This window comes from Beta vulgaris, chromosome 8 (genome assembly GCF_026745355.1).
Source record: "Beta vulgaris subsp. vulgaris cultivar EL10 chromosome 8, EL10.2, whole genome shotgun sequence".
NCBI lineage: Eukaryota > Viridiplantae > Streptophyta > Magnoliopsida > Caryophyllales > Amaranthaceae > Beta > Beta vulgaris.
Genome location: NC_079209.1, coordinates 12,569,313 through 12,592,412, shown reverse-complemented (window position 1 = coordinate 12,592,412; position 23,100 = coordinate 12,569,313).

Here is a 23,100-nt window from a genome sequence, read left to right as displayed (position 1 = left end):
TAAAATAAGATAAGATATGATAAGAACAGATAAAATTTTATAAGATCTTATAAGATAAGATAAATTGACGGACCCTAACTAGACAAACCTTAATTCTTAATGATTTATGTACTTGTTTACTAAGTCTTAATATTACACTGAACAATCATGATTTTTGTGCTAAGATATTTTGCTAACGAGAATACTCTCTTTGCATTTTGATAAATATAATGGAATACTTTAATTTTACAACCCTTAATACACTTTTCCAGTTCATTAACAATTGTAATATATGTGTTACCCCCTTCATTCTCTTTTGTTCTATTTGTTTGTTTATTTTTCGTGTTTGCCAATATACATTATATATGATTAATATTTTTAATTACATATTAGTAAAATTTATAAGAATTTCATATTATCTAATTTACATATTAAAGTTATATAAATTTCCTCTTATAGATTGAAAATAATTTAGAAGAAATCTCCATTTACTTTTAAATAGTGTGAACATTCCATTAGAAAGAGCAAAAGAAAATGAAATGGATGGAGTGTATTTATATACTATGTTACATGTACTCGTATACACATGTCTGACACGGGCATGTGTTCAAGTGTTTGACTCTGCTATTATTTGAAAATTTTCAATGATTTTTGGCTAAAATGAAGTGCCCAATTGTCCGTATCCAGATCCAAGTGTCAAGGTTCCTATACGGACCGGGTACTTGAGGTGAATTAAAGAGTCCAAGTAATATGGTTTTTCACCATATACCCCCAAGGCCCCAACAAATGGTTTTTTAACCATATACACTCCAATTTTCCGAAACTCCACACGATCACTAGGGAAAAAAAGGAAGGGCTGCGCTGCGCTGGAAGGGCTGCGTTTTCTTTAAAACGCAACCCTTCTTTTATGAAGGGCATCGTTTTTAAAGAAAACCGCAGCCCTTTTAGTGAAGGGCTGCGTTTTTTAAACGCGTTCCTTTTTTTTCATTTTCGTAATTTTTTTCATTTTCCTTAATTTTTTTTTCAGATCTGTGATTTTTTTATCCTATTTATTTTCGCGAACGAAAATTATCATGTGTTCAAAATTTCAGTGATTAACTTAATAATTCATCACCCATGAGCAAACAAAAATTCTCGTGATTATTCGGTTGCAACATTTTTTGATTTCCTGTTTGGAATGTTTTAGTTTTCTTGTAGCATAACATATTTTGTATATGAGTTGTGTAATTTCTTGCTATCTTCTCATCACATATACCGAAGTGGAGATTTTTCTAACTGAATTTGTAATCTGTTTTCTTGTCTATGTGGCACTGATCTTTAAGGCTCTAATGCAAATTTTATTTCTTGAATATATTTAAGAGTAAAAAAAATATATAAATAAAAAAAATTATTTTTTTATGGGTCAAAAGGGTTGCGGTTTTGTGCCAAAACTGCAGCCCTTTGCACAAAGAAGGGTTGCGGTTTCAAAACGCAGCCCCTAGGGCTGTTTTAACCGCAGCCCTTCCGTTTTTTTCCACTAGCGATGCCCTTAATGATGAACGATCGTTAACTACATTAGTCATTAATGCCTAATCGATTTAATTAACCGTCTAATTTTTTAATTATTACCCCTCCCTACTCTCCCTCCTTGCCTTTCCCAAACTCATTTCTACTCTTTCAATCTCTCTTCCACCATTAACACCACCACCAATCTACTTTTTGAAACCTTCATCCATGACTTCTTTCATCATTTTTTGTCTCCTCTTTACCTTTGCCACCATAACCACCTCTGCCATAATTTACATTATCTCCACCACCTCACACTCTCTCCTTTCACCATCACCATCTTCCAATTTTCACCGCCTCTGCTTCCGCGCCACGTCAACTTCCCCTCCCCCTCTCTCTATCTCTCTCCTTCAATTACATTTCTCAGACCACATCACAAAGTCACTTTCTCTCTCTTTTAAACCCACTGTTGCAGCCATTCTTAACTCTCTCACTGACTTCTTTCTCTCTCTTCTTGGAACCCTTCACAACTCAACATTTTCTATTTCATATAAAAAAAGTTTGTTTTAAAGGATTGCTCAACCACCTTTACTTTCACCTAGTAATCCTTAAACCCTTCACAACTTATTGGGTCATGCTATACTGTTGTATTGTATTTATGCTGCTGTACATATGTAACTATTTAGCTTTGATGGGCTTAGTGGGCCTAATTATTCTTAGTGACACTTTGTATATATATATATATATATACGTTTATTATTAATGGAAAGGCTAAGCAAATAATTAACCCTAAACTTTAACATGGTATCAACGCCATACCCACGATTGGACCGTTAATTACTTTGGGCCAATTGAAAAAGGGACCTCGCATGTGAGGGGTAGTGTTGAAGCTATGATGCATAGTGCATAACACATGTGAGTGTCCCACATTGATAAAAGAAGAGGGATAAGTTCACTTTATATTGCAAAGGGGCTACTCCCTTTATTGCCATATGGTTTTAAGGTGGAACCTCCTTTGTCTTGTGAAGTGGACTCTCTCTCCTTATGATGGGTTCGCCCAGGCCCATATTTGACATGGTATGTTGAAGCTATGATGTATAGCGCACAACACATGTGAGTGTCCGACATTGATTAAAGAAGAGGGATGAGTTCACTTTATATTGCAAAGGGGCTACTCCCCTTATTGCCATATGGTTTTAAGGTGGAACCTCCTTTATCTTGTAAAGTGGACTCTATCTCCTTATGACGGGTGCGGCCTACGTCCATATTTAACATGGTATTGGAGCTAGGTTGCATCTAGTCGATTTTTTTTCACTTCTTCTTCCGGCCATTACTCACAACGGCACCACCAGTGTTGGTGCGTGCCAATGGGCGACGATGACCGTATTCACCCTTCTTTCTTGGTTCCAGTGACCAACCGGGCAATTTCATTACCCATGTTCTACTTATCGGCGAAAATTACTTGTCTTGGGCACGCGCCATCACTTTGTCTCTCAAGGCTCGTAGGAAGTTTGTTTTTGTGGATGGCACCATAGTCAAACCCACGAAAAAGAATAAACTTTTGCATTCGGAAACCGTTACTTCAATGGTGGTTTTTTGGATTTTACGGAGTATGGATTCGAAGATAGCCGCATCTATACCTTTTCACGACGAGGCGTCCCGTCCATGGCACTATTTGGAAAAATGATTCTACACGGCGAATGGTTCGCCCCTTCATCAAATTCAGACAGCCATTGTTGAGCGCAACAACTCCCGACCATGTCCATTGTGGACTACTTTACGCGGTTAATGGGTTTGTACGACGAATTAAACCGTCTCAAACCTCTTCAAAGTTGTGTGTGTGATAATTGACGTGTGGCATTGCCGGCAAACTGGCCACGGATCATGAGGATGACAAGATTCGTCAATTTATGATTGGTCTTGATGATGACTTGTATGCCACGGCATGGAGTAACTTACTGTCACAATCCCCGACGGCCGATTTGGATAAGATATATCAAACCCTTATACAGGAGGAGCGCTCGCGTGATATTACTCGTGGTTAGGTGGTTCGCGAGGATGTGCGGGCCTTTACGGTTCAGGTTGAGCGAGGGAGGTCGCGCATGGACCAAGCCGATAAGGCTCGCCTAACCTGTTCACATTGCAAGCGCAAGGGGCACGAGGTGTCTACTTGCTTTCAGCTTCATGGTAAACCTGATTGTTGGGAGGAGAAGTATGGCCGTGGTGCGAAGAATGGCTCGAAGGGTGCATCTGTCGGTGCTACACTTGCGGGCTCGTCTACGGGTGGTTCGCCTAGTCCAGCAGGGGGGCGAGGTCACTGCTCATGTTGTTGTCCCCGACAGCAGCAGTAGCGTCCTAGCAGCATCAAGAGGGGCGTCCCTCGTTGAGCTTAGCCCAACTCAACTTCAAGCCTTTATGCATTTAATAAACACTGAACCTCTAAAGGTAATCGGATGACGAGTACGTATATTTCTAATAACTGGATTATTGACACGGACCCTTCGCGTCATGTCACTTGTGATCTCATGAGTTTGTCAGATTTTACTATCATTGGTGATTGTCCGGTTGGCTTGTCGGACGGTTCTAGTACGGTTGCTACTATGGAGGGTCGCATGACTCTCACACAAGGCCTAACTCTTCATCATGTTTTATATGTTCCACATCTGAATTACAATTTAATTTCGGTGTCGGAAATGATTGATGGATCTAATTGTCACAAAAAATTCACTTCTTCTTTGTGTACTATACAGGACCGACGCTTGGGGACCCTGATTGGAACAGGTGAGCGGTGTGATGGACTCTATTTCTTCTGTAAAATTCATACGGTTCAAGCAGTGACGGTTCCTGGGTTATCTGAGTTTGAGTTATGGCATCGGCGACTTGGTCATCCATCTGACAGAGTTGTCATTGTTAGTTCTAGTGCTTGTAGGAAGAAACTGAATAAAGCTTGTACTGTTTGTCGACAAGCTAAACAAACTCGTTGTTTTCCTACTATTGATAATAAAGCATCTCGTATTATTGAAGTTAGTCATTGTGATTTATGGGGTCCTTATTCGACTCCCTCATCTTGTGATGTTATTTATTTCTTGATCTTGGTGGATGATTTTTCTCGTGTGGTATGGGTATACTTATTGCGAAGTAAGAAGGAAGTATAGAGTGCTTTTCTGTCATTTTTTGCCATGATCCACCGTCAATTTGACTCTGTTGTTAAGATTATAAGAACTGATAATGGCCCTGAATTAGACTGCTTATCTGACTATATGGACACTCATGGGATTCTTTTCGAAACCTCTTGTGTGGGTACACCTCAGCAAAATGGGCGGCTAGAGCGTAAACATCAACATATTTTGAATGTAAGTCGTGCTCTTATGTTTGAAGCTCATCTTCCCATTAGTTTTTTGGGAGAATGTGTTCTTGCTGTCGTCTATCTGATTAAACGCACGCCTTCAGGTTTATTAAATGGTCTCACTCCCTATGAAGTATTAACGGGTCGTGCCCCCTCGTTTGATGACATGCGTGTTTTTGGGTGCATTTGTTTTGCTTATAATCAAAGATCTAGGGGTAATAAGTTTGCATCTAGGAGTCGAAGATGTGTTTTTGTTGGATACCCAAATGGAAAGGTTGGAACATGTATGACCTTGAGAACGGGGAGTATTTTATTTCTCGTGATGTTCGTTTCCATGAAACCGAATTCCCTTTTGCTTTGGGTGATACTAGCTCTTGTGATGATGTATTGGGCCACAATGAGAATTTTTCAATGAATCAAGGGGTTGTTGGTTTGGAAGAGGATGAAATAGACTTGGTCCAAGAGGGAGAACCGAGAACTGGGCCCATTGATGCGCCTGATCCACCTACGCCCAGTTCAGCAGTCCTTAGCCCATCCGATGGGCCTGCTGACACGGACTAGCACGCGATAATGGATCAGCCGGCTGGTTCTACGAGCGTGGGCCGACCTGTTTTGGTGCCTAGTGCGTGCAATGTTGGGGCGCAACCCATTGTTGCTAGTCATGATGGTATAGAGGCATTGGGCCGTGGTTTTCGTGAGAAAAGAACTTCGATTTTGCTATGAGACTTTGTCACTGCCACCGTACGGAACTCGAGTTTTTCATCGTTCGCTCCCTCCTCTACTTCAGGTTCTTCAGGTACTCCCTATCCTTTACACACTTTGTTTATTGTGATAAATTTTCTTTACGACATCGTCTTTTTCTTGCAACAGTTACTTCAGGTGTGGAACCCCGTTCTTTCTCTTAGGCTATGGGAGATCCGGGTTGGCATAAGGCTATGCAAAAGGAGATTAGTGCCTTGGAGGATAATGACACTTGAGATATAGAGGAGCTTCCCTCTGGTCACGAAGCCCTCGGTTGTAAATGGGTGTATAAGGTAGAATATCACTCTGATGGTTCTGTTGAGCGTCTTAAGGCTCGTTTGGTTGTTTTTGGTAATCATCAGGTTGAAGGTATTGACTCTAATGAGACTTTTGCTCCCGCGGCTAAAATGGTCACCGTTCGTGCATTCCTTGTTGTTGCTGCTGCTAAAAACTAGGAATTACACCAGATGGATGTTCATAATGCCTTTCTCCATGGGAATTTGGTAGAGGTTGTGTACATGAAGCCTCCCCCAGGCTTCACCCCTTCGCGGCCAGGCATGGTTTATCGTCTGCGAAAGTCTCTTTATGGGTTGCGCCAAGCACTCCACTGTAAATTTGCTAAGTTAGCCACGGCCTTGCTTCACTGTTGTTTTGTTCATTGCTACTCTGGTTACTCATTATTCACAATTACCACTGATAGAGTTCAATTGTCTGGTTTTGTTTATGTTGATGACCTCATCATCTCCGGTAATGACTCTGTGGCTATTCGTTCTTTCAAGAAGTACTTGGGTGATTGCTTTCATATGAAGGACTTGGGAGTCTTGAAATACTTCCTTGGGATCGAAGTAGCCCGCGCCTGAGGGGTTGTTCTTGTGTTAGCGCAAATATACATTGGATATTATCTCTGAGATTGGGCTCATGGGCGATAAGCCTGCTACTTTTCCGATTGAACAGAACCGTGCTCTTGCTCTTACTACTATAGTGCCCTTTTATCCAATCTGGAATTATATTGTCGTCTTGTTTGTCGTCTCATCTATTATCTCTCCTTCACTTGTCCGGATTTGGCTTATTGTGTTCATATTCTTGCTCCATTCATGCAGTCGCCTCGCCAAGAGCACTGGGATGCGGCTCTCCGAGTAGTGCATTATTTGAAGGGGTCTCCTGGTCAGGGAATCCTCCTTAGCTTGAAGTGTCATCTCTCTTTATATGGTTAGTGTGACTCTGATAGGGCAAATTGCCCTTTGACTTGTCGATCTTTGACAGGTTGGGCGGTGTTTCTCGGTATTTCTCCTATCTCTTGGAAGACCAAAAAGCAACACACTATCTCCCGCTCCTCTACGGAAGCTGAGTATCGTTCCATGGCCGACATTACTTTAGAGTTGAAGTGGCTGAAGGCTTTGCTTGAGAGTTTAAGTGTTCCGCAACCTCGTGCTATGTCTCTTTATTGTGATAGTATGTCAGCTATTCACATTGACCAGAACTCGATTTTTCATGAGCGCACGAAGCATATTAAGGTCGATTGTCACTACGTGCGTGATGCGATACGGGATGGTCTCATTACTACTCATCATGCTCCCACACTTACGCAGCTTACGAACATCGTCACCAAAGCCCTTGGCAAACGCCAGTTTCTCCATCTTCTGAGGAAGTTGGGCATTTGCGATTTGCATACATGCTCCAACTTGAGGAGGGGGGGATATTGGGTCATGTTATACTGTTATATTGTATTTATGTTGCTGTACTTATGTAATTATTGAGCTTAGATGGGCTTAGTGGGCCTAATTACTCTTAGTGACACTTTGTATATATATACGTTTATCATTAATGAAAAGGCTAAGCAAATAATTAACCCTAAACTTTAACACAACTCAACACTCCTCAACTCATATATCACGTAATTGAAGGCTTTGAAAACGTAATTCATATAACTCAACTGAATCTTCCCTCACTCCCAATTTCAACACAGAACACGCCACCACCATCATGGTCTCGTCACGCCAACCAAGAGCACATCCCCAAATATCTCTTCTCCCGCTTGCTGTTAACCTTCGTCGTTGGATTCTGTTCGCCAGAGCTTCGTCTCCTTGCCAGTGGCGGATCTAGAAATTATATGCAATAGGGTCACAAATCATAAGTACCCGTAACAGTAATGTTAATGTAAGCCGAAGTCCTTTTTTTAGTGTTGAGTGGGGTCTCTTCTACTATTAATCAACACTTCTATCTACATTTATACAATAAAAGATAAGTTTTTTCTCCATATTATTTTTTCCCCAAGTGGGGTTAAGTGACCCCATTCCCGTCAACCTACATCCGCCATTGCTCATATCCCTGAGGTCTAGGGATCAAATCTGATGAGACTCATTTGAGAATTCTCCTTATCCTCACTCAAGTAAGTCCCCTTCATCTTACCTAAAAAAATTTTCTATGAACCCCTGTGCAAATTCATTCGTATACATAAACTATAATTTTCGTATAAATAGTAGTTTCATTCATGTATAAACCCTAGTCTAAACAATATTTTCATTATTTTGGGCCCTTACTCGAAATCCCTTGGTAAGGAATGGTCCTGCCAGATCGGAACCTCTCGCAGGTTAACCCATGTTTGGGTTTGCAGGCAAACACTTTGAAAGTGGGGGATGGGGGGATGGTAAGGGGAAACCCTCTCCCAAAGCGCCTCTAATGGGGATCAAACCTCCAACATCAAGGTTGGAAGGTTCCTTTCTTATCACAAGGCCAGGCATAGCTTGGTAATTGTATATGTGTAAACTATCAATGTATAACCCCCTATTATAATCTTTTAGCTAGTATATTGCTGTTTTTTCCTTTTCTTGGGCTTCTTCCCTCTATTGTATATATAAGAAAAAAAAACTCTTCTCGTCTCATAATATAGTGTTTGTTTCATTTTAGGTGGGTCAAACTTTAAAATCTTTGACCAAATATTCTCACTAATATATACGAGAAAACATACTCATGTGGGATCTTGATAGATTCTCCTCAGTATGTAGTTTCGTAATATCAACTTTTTCTATTTTTATTAATAAGCTATTGAAAATATTGAAAGTCAAAGGTTCGTCTTGGAGACAGTGTAAAAAAGAAACAAGCACTATCAGGACCGTCTCGTATAATTTAGGGGCCCAGTGCTAAATTAAAAATGAGGCTCCAAAGGGTAAATGAAGACGACATTATATAAATATGTAAAAGTAAAAGTTCATACAACTATTAAAATTTGTTCTTTTTTCAAACAAAATTCAACATATACTAGTATACCACATACAGATTCTACTTGAAATTTGCAACAATCAGGAAACAAATCACATAATTTACGATTGAGAAAAGCAAAAAAAAAGTGAATTATTAAGAGAGCTTCCTTATCTAGCAGATTGGCAGCATTAAAAAGTTGAGCCACCTAAACCCATCATCAGGAACATAAACCACTCTCTCTCTCTCTAAACACTCCTCCCTCCCAACCCTAATTTTCACACGCCGCAAACTCTAAACCCTAGCGGGCTCGACTGCCGCGTGAGCCACCGCGTGCTCCTCACGCCGGCAGTCGATCCCCGCCGTTTCGTCTTTTACTTTTTTCTGTTGTTGTCGAAGTCATGGGCTAGCTGGTGTCCCACTCTCCTCGTCGTCGCTGGCGCTCCCCCTCCCGTCGTCGTTGGTTCCCCTCCCCCGTTGTCGTTGGTGTCTTCCTCTCCCCCGTCGGTGGTACTGCTTCGTACCTTTCCGCCGTCGTCGCGCTGGTTCCCCTATCACAGTAGGTTTTTCCCATCCCTTTCTTTCCTAGTCTTCGGTCGAGTCCGGGCCTCCCCTTCCCCTTTTCCCCTTATCCTGGTTTTTCCGGTGGCCTCCTGTCCCTTCCCCCTTTGTTATGTCGGGCCTCCCTATCCCTTTCCCCCTGGTTTATTTCGGGCTTCCCTTTCCCCTCCCCCCTGGTTTTTTTTCGAGCCTTCCTTTCCCCTTCCCCTTGGCTGTTAGTCACCCAAAGTGGGTTCATTCTAAGTTTTTCTATCAGTATTATCAGTATGTTTCTCAGTTTTTTCAGTATTTTCATTACGTTTCATAAAAGGTTAGGAGTCACTTGGCTGGATAAGGCATGGGGTTTCATAACAGTAGCAGTTGTGGGCTTTTTGGACTTTGTGTTGTGGATACAGGTGAATCAAGTGGATTATGCACGTGGTCGAGGCGACGCACGTTTTTCATGGTTGGGATCTTTGTTTGCGGGTTTCACAAACCGGCAAAGTGTTAGAGAGCTCACTTCATTTAGCTATCTCCCTAGCTTGGCATTGATCTTTATGGTCCTTGTCTTGCCAAAATCAAATCTGCAAGCGGCACACCAGTTGAATCTGGTGGTTTTCAGCACGCCCATTCAACAGCGTTTCTCCTTGGAGAAACTTGCAATACTCTCGAGCGAGAGTATCGAGTCACAAAGGAATGTGACTCTTATCCGGATCATGAGCCCAGAATCCCAGGCAATAGCATGTTGTATAATATGAGCACTATAAGAGGGGGTGAATTATAGTGAGAGAATAAGCTATACTTTTTGCGGAATTAAAAGTAAACTTGGGAACAAACAATGGGAACACGAGAGATTTAGCGAGGAAAAACTTCCTAGGCCTAGTAAGAAAAACAACCTCGACCACAAGGGATTTTAAACAACTTTCCACTATAATAGGCCAAAACAACTCTGATTACAACCTATTACTTTTCTCTCGATTTTCAACTTAAGTCACTTAACTCAAGTTCCCAACGACAGTTCCCACAACTGACGTTTCTCTCAAACTTCACTCGAAGTTCCTTTCTCTTTCTCTTTCTCTTTCTCTTTCTCTTGCTTCACTCAAAGCTTTCTCACACTTACAAGAGTTCACTCAAACCCTTTTTCTCAAAAATACACTTTATAAAATAATGGAAGAGTTCACTAGTAGAAAAAACCCTACTTGCTGCGGTTAAAAAGTGCCCTATTGCTGCGGAATAGGGCGCGCAGCAATTAAGGGCGCAGCAATAGATATTAATAATATTGCTGCGGTTTTAATGACCAAACCGCAACAATATAAGGAATTGTGGTGAAATAAGGTGGCCCAAAAAGGTAATATTGCTGCGGTTCCTGGCCCAGAACCGCAGCAATAGGTACTGGTACAGGTAAAAAAAAAAAAATTTTTTTTTTTGAAATTTTGCAATTAAATTTGAAATATTAAAACCATACCACTAAGCCATCCACAATCCATCCAATTCACATACAAAATGAAGATGAATAACATGAATTTCATTAATATAAAACTAAAAAAAACTAATTACATACATAATACAAAAATCAAAAATAAAACAAAAATAAGCAACTATCAACTTAGACTAATTAAAAAACTATAAAAAAACAAAAATAAAAATAAGAAACTGATCTCTAAAAAAACAAAAAAAAAAATCTAAAACCATGTCTAAAAAACGACAAAAATAAAAATAAAATCCTAAAAATAAAAAAATCACAGATCTGGAAACGAAAAAAAAGAAAAAAAAAACCAAAAAAAAGGTTCACGCTCGAACAACCACCGGAACCGGATTCATCAACAACACGAAAAAAACGAACGAAATCTGGTTGAAATTCGCTCGCCTCTCGTCGATTCATCATCACCGGAACCGGATTCATCATCAACAACCGGATCGTCGCTCGCCAACAACACCGGAACCGGATCTCATTTGAGAACCCCTTGCTCGCCACCATTGATCGCCGCTCGCCTATCCGCCAACGATTCATCACCATTGCTCTTCGCTCGCCTCTCGTTCTCAGTTTCTCGTTTTCAAGAAAGAAAAAGATGAGGAGGAAGCAGTCGAAGGTCGAAGCTCGCCAACAAATGAAAAACCGGATCTGGTTCTCAGTTTCTCGTTTCAAGAAAGAAAAAGATGAAGTGAAAGAAAAACACCGGCAAAATCAACGTCGAAGGTCGAAGGTTGAAGGTTGAGAGGATGGTGTAGGGTGAATGACGAGGGATGAGAGTGAAGGGTAGAAGATGAAGGGTGGAAGGTTGAGAGAATCAGTAAGAGGGAGAGGAGGGAGGTTGAGAGAATCAGTAAGAGGGAGAGGAGGGAGGTTGAGAGAATTATGAGGAAAAATAAACCCTAGCTGTGGTTTGCACGCCTTTTATATATTTTTTTTAATATTATTTAATGATATTGCTGCGGTTGTCTTTAAAAACCGCAGCAATATATTAAAATATTATTTTTTAATATATTGCTGCGGTTTTTGCTAAAAACCGCCGCAATATGTCTCGGTCAAGTAGTCAAACTTTTTCGAAATATAATCGTTGAAACCATATTGCTGCGGTTTTCTAATGAAACCGCAGCAATATTGTCAATTTCTATTTTTTTTTTTTTTTTTTACGTGATATATTGCTGCGTATGGGTAAAACCGTAGCAATATCACCGCAGCAAATAGCATTTATTCTACTAGTTGTTATAAACTCGATTAATGTAAGTATGAATTCTCTTAAGGAAAAGGCACTGACACTTTAGATAACTTAAGACAAATTAACTAAGTCAGACACATTTTCTCAAATGAATTAGGCGCCTATTTATAGACAATAAGACAAGACTGTTCTCCACTAATTAACCATTATCACATGTTCTCCATGATGTTTAATTAATTAATTAAATAAATTAATTATTCCATGTCATGTAAAGCATCCACTAATCCACTACTTCACTTCATAGAAGCAGTAACACATTACGTGGTTTTTAAAACTTGGAGATAATTAAACTTATTTAATTAAATAAATACTTGGAGGATAATTAACTAAGCCACTAAATCCACTAACTACATAAAACGTGTAGCAGTAGTTTAGGCGTGTAATCTAGATTTTAGGAAATAAATAATAAAAATCTTTAGCTAGTTTTTAGGAAAAATATCTTTTTCAAAATTTTATAAAAACCGGAAAAACAGTTTTTATATTAAAAAATCCGAAACATTTAAAAACCGAAATATAAATTTTTGAAAACTAAATCTTTTAAATAAAATATAAAAGATAAAATAATTTTAAAAAGATAATATTTGAAAATCAGTTAATTTAAAATCAGAAAATCTTTTTAAAATCTTTTCCTAACAAACTTAAACTAATTCCTAAAATATGGATCTTAGTCAAAATATCCCTAAAAATCTAACAACTATATTGGGCACAATTTCACTTAGGCGCACAATATTAAGTCACTTAGAGTTCCTAAATTAGTTTTAAGTCTTGTTCCCTATTTTAAGTCTTGTTCCTTAACCTTGTTCCTATAGTGCCAGGTCTGTTCCTTTCATGGGAACAGAACCAAGTTCCTTTGAGAATTCACCACGAACTTAACCTTAACAAGAAGATTAATAAATACCCTAATGTATTCTAATCTTCATTCCATGCTTGATTCTTCATTTCTTCGAACATCTTTACTTCGATCTTGATTAATTCTCCGCTTTAATCTTCAATCAAGTATTCTCTTAGCTCGAGCATGAATTACCTTGCAACAACATAAATAAAATATACTATGTCTTTTGTGGTTAGGTCATCTTCAAAACTCAAGGGTCAACAATTTCCCCCTTTTTGAAGATGACAACAAAAGGCATATACTAAAAATAATACACATAATTCATATAAAAATAATTTTAACAAAGTATGTAACCAAGTTAAATTAAGTATTATAGACTCGTTATTTTATTTTGTAAAGTCAAAATATGAGAACATAATCATGACAAAAAAAATTTACTTGATTGCCTTTATCTTTTCCCCCTTTGGCATCTTCAAAAACATAGTCCACGATTTCAAAAAGATGAATATTATTCACTAAACACATCACACCACCAAACTTGTGAAAAATAAGTTGGTTAGTATAAGCAAATAAAGCATTCAACTCTCAAAAACCGCAATCCAAGAATATTAGCCATTCATTTAGACGCACACATGCAAAAAGATCAAACTTAGAATTAACAAATTAATAAGTTCCATTGTAGCATGATTAAAGGAGAAGGATAGAAAAGACAAATATTAAACAAAGTTCATGTTCCCACACAAAAAACAAACTAAACGAGAAAAGTTTATGATTTAGGAGAGGGAGGTTGTTCTACTTCTTCCACCACATCATGAAGCTTTGCCATCACTTCTTGATGATTTTCGGCCAATGTATCATTTCCCTTGAGCACAATGTCTTCCAACTTCAACAACCTAGAGTTCATTGCTTGAAGGAGGAAGAAAGTTCACCAAGCCGAGCCATAATCTCTTGTTGTCGTCCAAGGCTTTGTCAACTTTGTGCATTACCCCTTTTACCAACCCATTTAAATCCTTAGCTTCCGTAGCAAACTCCATCATTGCTTCCGAATGACCCATAACCAAGGAGAACAAAGAATCCAATCTTCTAGCATGAGCTAGAGTATATGTAGAACCAATGGTAGGATTTTGAGAAGACGAGGGAGCATTTGAGAAGGATTGGTGCAGCTGTTTGTTCCTTAGGTTTGGGAACAGCAGGGTTCCTCTAGAATGGGAACACACCTGTTTTCTTAGCTTTAGGAACAGAACAGGAGGGTTTTGAGGTAGAGGGAGGGATAGGATCATTTTGTGGTGCTAGGGTAGAGGGTGAGGCAGATTTTTGTGGAGATGGAGGAAAAGGAGGATTGGTTTCCATGGGAACAGGAGTCGGTTCCCAGAAGGAGGTAGGTTAGATTCATAATCTTCCCTATCAATCACCTAATTCATCTTCCTCAAAACTTTCTCGGCATCAACAAAGGAAAATTAAGCACTTTCATGTTTTGAACCTTTGACTAGCTCTAGTGCTTTTCAACCGGTTTCACCACCTCATCAACCACCTTCTTCCCTTTCTTCTTAGCTTCTTTTTTCTTTTTCTTTTCTTTTCTTTTCATTTTTCTTTCTTTTCTTTTCCCTTTTTCTTTTTTCTTCTCAACTTCTTTTTCTTCTTCTTCTTCTCACTTCATCATCCACTCATCATCCTCATCATCATCAAGGTTAGCCTTCCCTTATTAATTCTCCATTCACAACACAAACATTCAAGTTATTCAAGGCACGCACATTCAACATATTTCCCGTGGATACACCAATGGACTGAGTTCCCGAAATTTTACATTGAACTTAAGTAGAATTTCGGTTACTAAAGCTCCATATCCAACAACAAATCCATTTTCAAGTACAATGACTCAAGTGTTGAATCATTAAAGAGGGAAAGTTTATGTGTTTATAGAGGCTAAACAATGAATATAAATAAATCCAACATGCTAACTTGAGCACGTTTGAGAACGAGGCAATAAAGCTTTCTTTAGGATGTGAAAATAAAATTTTGTGTAGAGAGAAAGAAGATTATGATCAAGAAATGTTTTTCCCTTTTGACCACCATACTTAACAATCAATTGATCAAAAGAGATATCCGAAAATGGATAGGACCACGTTGTTTCTTGAAATAAACATCAGTTCCTCTCACGGGAACACCAAGCAATTTACCCAAAATTTTAGCATTAAAATCTATTTGAGTTCCCTTCACCAAGCTGGAACAATTTCCTTCTTCATCCATGGAAAAGTTTTCACAAAATTCATCCATTAATTTAGGAATCAAACTATTTCCATAACATTTCACAAAAAATTCTCCCACCTTGAAACTTAATCATATTGAACAATTGACGAAAATTTACTCTTTTCACCAAGAAACATCAATAAAAAGTCCATGACATACCTAGATGCCGTGGATTTTTTCGAGCAACTCTTGTTGTTCCTCTCTCGGGAACATCCGATTCCCCCTCACTTGTTGCATGTGCTTCTTCAACCTCCATTTCAACTGTTTCTTCCATTTTCTTAGAATTCTAGATGAAGAATTGGGAGAGATATCCATGGGTGTAGGTGATTCAATTTTAGTAGAGGAAGGAGAGGGTTTTTTCGGCTTTGTGGGAGGAGAGAGAGTGAGAAGTGTTTTTGGGATTCATATTTTGTGGAGTATTTTCGGTTTTATGAGAAGGAAGAGAAAAAATTTTTGTTTGGTTTAAGGAAAGAATAAATAATATGAAACCGTGTATAGTACACGTTTTAGAAAAAAATTTCTATCTAATAAAAAAATATCTTCAACTAACTTGAGAGATATAAGGAAAAATCAGATTTTTAGGAAATAAAATCTGAACAGAATATTTTTTGGTTTTTCGAATTTTGAAAAAAAAAAATAACTTGTACACGCTGGGGACAGCGTTTGGGAACAATGAATGGAAACAAGAAATTTTGCTACTTTGGAACCCATTAATTCTTTTAATCCTTTGTCATCACTTAAGGCATAGAATTGTCTTAGAACAATAAGGGGAATATTATTGGACATTGGTGAGCAGTTTTCAGACATTTTTACTTAATACATAAATAATCATATAAGGATTGTGATGTATTTAAGCAAATAAAAACATCGAATATGCACATCCAGACATAATGCCAAAGAATTAACACAAAGGGGAATATTTAGCAATCATTTCAACTTATTAAGCCAAGTTCAAGTCTCAATTTCTCAAACCTATCTCTATTTAAGGGCTTTGTCAAAATGTCTGCAATTTGACGTTCAGTCTCACAGAATTCCATTTTAATAAGACCCTTTTCAACATTATCTTTCAGAAAGTGATGCCTAATATGGATGTGTTTGACTCTTGAATGATGCACGGGATCTTTAGAAATACTAATAGCACTAGTATTATCACAATAGATGGGAACACATTCAAAGTAAATTCCAGTTAGTCACGTAGTTGTTTTTATCCATAGCATTTGGGAACAACATGCTGCTGCTCAACATATTCAGCCTCAGCTGTAGATAAAGCAACTGTGTTTTGCTTCTTGGTGCTCCAAGAAACTAAACTATGACTAAGGAACTGAACCATACCTGATGTACTCTTCCTATTGACCAGATCTCCTGCATAGTCAGCATCCGCAAATCCTTTCAATTCAAAGGTATCACTTCTCGAATAGAATAGGCTTAAATCATCTGTTCCCTTGAGGTATCTTAGGATTCTCTTCACAGCTGTGAGATGAGATTCCTTTGGATTGGCTTGAAACCTTGCACATAACCCTACACTGAAAGCAATATCAGGACGACTTGCAGTTAGATATAGTAATGAGCCAATCATACCTCGATACTTGGTTTGATCCACACTTATTCCTATAGAATCTTCATCCAATCTGGTTGAATTCCCATAGGTGTATGATTTACTTTGGATGCTTCCAAACCATACTTTTTCAATAGTTCCTTTATGTACTTTTGTTGATGGATGTAGATTCCTTCTTCTGTTTGCTTGATTTGCAACCCCAAGAAGAAGTTGAGCTCACCCATCATACTCATTTCAAATTCTTTACTCATGAGATTAGCAAAGTCCTTGCACAAAGATTCATTAGTGGCACCAAATATAATATCATCAACATATATTTGAACAACTAATAAATGTTTTCCTTTTGATTTTAAAAACAAGGTTCGATCCAATTTTCCTCTTTTAAACTCATTTTCAAGAAGGAACTTAGAAAGTCTTTCATACCATGCTCTTGGAGCTTGCTTTAACCCATAAAGAGCTTTGTCAAGCTTAAAGACATGATTAGGAAATTCTTTACTTTCAAAACCTGGAGGTTGTTCTACAAATACCTCCTCATTAAGATAACCATTTAGAAAAGCACATTTTACATCCATTTGATACAATTTAAAACCCATGAAGGCAGCAAATGCTATGAAATTCTGATTGCTTCCAGTCTTGCAACTGGAGCAAAAGTTTCTTCATAATCAATGCCTTCCTGTTGATTGTATCCTTTCACAACTAACCTGGCCTTGTTTCTTATTATGTTCCGAACTCATCTAATTTGTTTCGAAACACCCACTTTAAACCAATAACCTTGTTATGTTTAGGTTAGGTTCAAGGTGCCAAACTTTGTTTCTTTCAAATTGATGAAGTTCATCCTGCATTGCTACGATCCAATCAGCATCAGTGAGAGCTTCTTCATGATTCCTAGGTTCCAACATAGAAAGAAAAGCATGAAAAGCACAAAAGTTTTTCAATTGAGATCTCGTTTGAGTTCCCTTATTTATGTCACTGATTATTAGTTCCACAGGATGGGAACGATGAGTTTTCCAAGGCTTTGGTTGGAAATCCTGGATGGAAACTTGGTTTCCTTGATCATCTTCATTTCCCTGTACTTGGGAACCAGGTTCAACAATAGTGGATTCATTCACTTGTGCATCATCACCTAGTTCTTCTTCTTCCTCATTGGGAACAGGAACAGGATGTTGTTCCCTTGGCTTTGTTCCCATGACTTCGTCTTCCAAAGTCTCATCAATAAGACTTAGATCTTTTGTCAATCCTATTTCGAAGTCATCTTCAACCTGTGTGCTTGCATCAAATTTATCTGTTTCATCAAAAATAACATGCACACTTTCTTCTACACACATAGACCTTTTATTATACACTCTATAAGCCTTGCTACTAGAAGAATATCCTAAGAATACAGCTTCTTCACTTCTAGCATCAAATTTTCCAATATTTTGTTTCCCATTATTATGAACAAAACATTTACATCCAAATGTTCTGAAATATGTAATATTGGGCTTTTTACCAAAATACAGCTCATAGGATTTTATTTAATAAAGGTCTTACCATGGCTCGATTTATTATGAGAAGCAGTATTCACAGCTTCTGCCCAAAAGTTTTTAGGAAGACCACTAGCTATCAACATAGTCCTAGCCATTTCTTCTAGTGTTCTATTCTTCCTTTCAACAACACCATTTTGTTGAGGTGTTCTAGGGGCGGAGAAATTGTGATCTAATCCTTGTCTCTGCTAAAGTCATCGAACTTAAATTTTCAAATTCTTTGCCATGGTCGGATCTAAGGTGTAAGTAACTTATGACCACTCAAATTTTGAACTTTCTTTGCAAAGACAAGGAACTCATCATAAGTCTCGTCCTTGCTAGAAAGAAAAATAACCCAAGTAAATCTAGAGAAGTCATCTACAATTACTAACACATATTTCTTTCCACTCCTACTTTGTATCCTCATAGGTCCACATAAATCCATATGATTAACTCTAAAGGTCTTGTGGTACTTACCACATTCTTGGACTTGAAGAAGGACCTAACATGCTTACCTTTTGCGCATGCATCACACACATGATCTAAATGAAACTTAGTAGAGGGTAAACCTAAAACTAGTTCTTTAGAACGCAGTTTGTCAAGCAAGGAAAAGCTAGCATGACCTAGACGCTTGTGCCATAAAATGAATCATCATCAATAACACTAAGGCATGTGAATTTGTTTTTGGGAACAAGGTTGAGATCCACAACATATGTGTTCCCTTTCCTTGTTCCTTCCAAAATGATATCCTTTGTGCTATTGTTACAATTAAACATTTTTCACTATTAAACTTCACACAGTTCCTCTTCACAGAATTGGGAAATACTTAACAAGTTATGCTTTAATCCATCAACTAGAAACACATTTCTATGGAATGTGACGATGACTTACCAACTTTGCCCATGGCAACTATGTTACCTTTCTTGTTGTCACCAAAAGTCACACTTCCACCATTATAGGCTGAGAGTGAGAGAAATCTTGATTTATCTCCAGTCATATGCTTAGAACAACCACTGTCTAGGTACCATGTGTTGTTCCCCCTCACTCCAACCTGCAAGAAAACTAATTGTTAGAGTTAGGAACCCAATCTTTCTTGGGTTCCTTTCCTTCAGGAACAATAGATTTCTTTTTCCAAATTACTCTACTTGTTTCCAAGTTCTCATTAATGCGACCAAGTCTTTTAGGACAAGAGTTCCTAAAATGACCAGTGTTCCCACAAAACATACAAACTTTATCACTTGGTAAATCAACTCTCTTTTTAGGTTTTTCAAATTTCTTTTTGTGATTAAAACCAAGACCTTCAGTTCGTTTTTTTTAGGGTTCTTAATCCAGTTTGGAATAGGTAGCATTTTCTTTTCATTTCTCATTTGGTGCAGTTCCCCTACAAGTTCATTATTTTGAATTTCCAAAAATGAAACATGATTTTTCAATTCGTTTATTTCAGATTTGAAACTTTGCAAGGGAACTGACTTAATGTCAAATGAACTTACTTCAGGAACAAACTCTTTTATTGTGATAACTCAATACTTAACAAGTAGTTCTCATTTTTAAGATTTTTGAAATCCTCTTTTAATTTAAGATTTTGTCAAACAACTCGAAATTTTTTTTCTCAATGTCAATTCGAACACTTTTAAGCCAAGAGGTATGTTCCTTTGCGACACTTAAAGCATGTTGACATTGTATTAGTTTAATGGTCTCATCTTTGCAATCATTTACAGCGTCAACAAAAACTCAAATAATTTTTCTTTACTTAAAGAATTAAGACGAGTTTTGATGGTGTCTAGACTTGTCTCTAGAGATTCAATCTCTTCATCAGATTCGGAATTGTCAGAGCCATAAGACAGAAGTTTGCAGTCTCCTCATTTGGTTGAGGATCATCTTCTTCTTCGGAGTCAGAGTCTCCCCATGCAGCAACCATAGCTTTCTTCATGTCAGATCGAGTATAGGAGTTTTTGTATTCCTTGTTCCTATCTCTGCTTCGTTCCCTTCCTTTGCCTTTTTCTTGTTCCCATTGGGGACAATCCTTGATGAATGCTCAGACTGCCACACTTATGACAAACAAGTTTGTTAGAATATTTCTTATTCTTACCTTTGTAATCTCCATTCTTCATGTTCCTAAACATTCTTTTGAATTTTCGGACCATGAGAGCGGATTCTTCTTCATCAGTTTCTGAGTCTTCATTTCATCAGCTTTTAAGGCAATCGATTTTTGCTTGGACATTCTCCATTCTCATTGTCCAATTGCAACTCATGAGTCATAGGGAACCAGCAAGTTGTTCCAAATTGAACTTAGTAAAGTCCTTAGTTTCCTGTAAGGCAGTTACCTTAGCCATCCATCGATCCCTAAGAAGGCTCCTTAGGACCTTTCGTACCTGTTCCTCAGATGTAATCACTTTACCAAGTGATGTTAGCTCATTAATAATATTAGTAAAGCGTGTAAACATGTCTTGGATAGACTCTTTTGATTTCATTTGAAAAAGTTCATATTGGTTCATCAAAAGATCTATTTTTGATCTCTTAACTTCACTCGTACCTTCATGAGTGACTTCAAGAAGATCCCAAATTTGTTTTGCGGTTTTACATCCCATGACACGATTGTGTTCATGAGGTCCAAGACCACAATGAAGCAGTTTTATTGCAAGAGCATTAATTTCCATCTTTTCGAAATCAGCTTTATAAAAAAATCAGATATAGATTTAGGAATTACCTCATTCTTGTCATTAGTGGTAATGACTTCAAAATCACCTACCTCTATGACTCTCCATACCTGGTAATTGTCGGCTTTGATAAAGATCTCCATTCTGTTCTTCCAGTAAGTGTAGAACTTACCATTGAACATTGGTGGCATCTGCGTAGAGTACCCTTCTTCTAGTTTCTCTCTAGTATTCATATTTTTCAAGATCTTGAACTCAACAGGGTTTCTTGATTATTAGAGTTCCCGCTCTGATACCAATTGGTGTATAATATGAGCACTATAAGAGGGGGGGGGGGGTGAATTATAGTGAGAGAATAAGCTATACTTTTTGCGGAATTAAAAGTAAACTTGGGAACAAACAATGGGAACACGATTAATGTAAGTATGAATTCTCTTAAGGAAAAGGCACTGACACTTTAGATAACTTAAGACAAATTAACTAAGTCAGACACATTTTGCTCATATGAATTAGGCGCCTATTTATAGACAATTAAGACAAGACATGTTCTCCACTAATTACACCATTATCACATGTTCTCCATGATGTTTAATTTATTAATTAAATTAAATTAATTATTCCATGTCATGTAAAGCATCCACTAATCCACTACTTCACTTCATAGAAGCAGTAACACATTACGTGGTTTTTACAAACTTGAGATTAATTAAACTTATTTAATTAAATAAATACTTGGAGGATAATTAACTAAAGCCACTAAATCCACTAACTACATAAAACGTGTAGTAGTAGACTTTAGGCCTGTAATCTAGTTTTTTAGGAAATAAATAAATAAATCTTTAGCTAGTTTTTAGGAAAAATATCTTTTTCAAATAATTTTACAAAACCGGAAAAACGGTTTTATATTAAAAATCCGAAACATTTAAAAACCGGAAATATTAAATTTTCGAAAACTAAATCTTTTAAATAAAATATAAAAGATAAAATATAAACTATAAAAAGATAATATTTGAAAATCAGTTAATTTAAAATCAGAAAATCTTTTTAAAATCTTTTCCTAACAAACTTAAACTAAATTCCTAAAATAGTGGATCTTAGTCAAAATATCCCTAAAAACTCTAACAACTATATTGGGCACAGATTTCACTTAGGCGCACAATATTAGAGTCTCTTAGAGGTTCTAAATTAGTTTTAAGTCTTGTTCCCTAACCTTTAAGTCTTGTTCCTTAACCTTGTTCCTATAGTGCCAGGTCTGTTCCTTTCATGGGAACAGAACCAAGTTCCTTTGAGAATTCACCACGAACTTAATTAAGCTTTTACTCAACCTTAACAAGAAGATTAATAAATACCCTAATGTATTCTAATCTTCATTCCATGCTTGATTCTTCATCTCTCGAACATCTTTACTTCGATCTTGATTAATTCTCCGCTTTAATCTTCAATCAAGTATTCTCTTAGCTCGAGCATGAATTACCTTGCAACAACATAAATAAAATATACTATGTCTTTTGTGGTTAGGTCATCTTCAAAACTCAAGGGTCAACATAGAAGTTTGTTGGGATTGCTCATGCGGCGAGGTACGACGCTCGCCGTTCGTTGTTCGTTGTCCGAATTGTGAACGACAATCGTTCCTCTCACCACTTTCATTAGCGATCCAAGTTTTCACTCCACCATCACTATCTTTGACCAGCGATGCCCTCAGTCACTTGCGACTTTTTATTGTTTTTTGTTGGTTTTTGTTTCTATGTATTGTACAAGCTCTTAAAGTTTCTTTCAGTTTGTTTGGTTGTATTAGATGTGGTTGTATTAGCTTTAGGCTGTACTTTCTCTTTTAATTAATGTACGATTTTCTGATGTCAAAAACTAAAAAAAAAAAAGGATTGGCAGCATTATATTGTGTAATTTTTAGCAGATTAGGACACTCTAATTCGTTGGAAGCCTGTAATTTGTAGGCTATAGCACAATAGCAGATTGGCAGCGACTAGCAAGCAGTGAATTGATGGCCATGCTGATTATAGATGAAAAATAAAAATAAAAAAATCAATTTGTTAATTGAATAATTCAAAGCCCTATGAAATAACCATTAATTAGTAAATTAATAACCCAAAATTTCAGATTATAAAATTAAAAAACAACACAATAACAAAATGTTCAAATTTAAGAAACTACCTTTAAGTACTAGGAGAAGCCAAAAATGTAGAATATTAACTAATTTCGTAGAGTTGTTGTAGATGTGAATATGAGAGTTGTTTGAAAAAGATGGTTACTCATAGTTGAATGATTAAAATTATTATATATTTA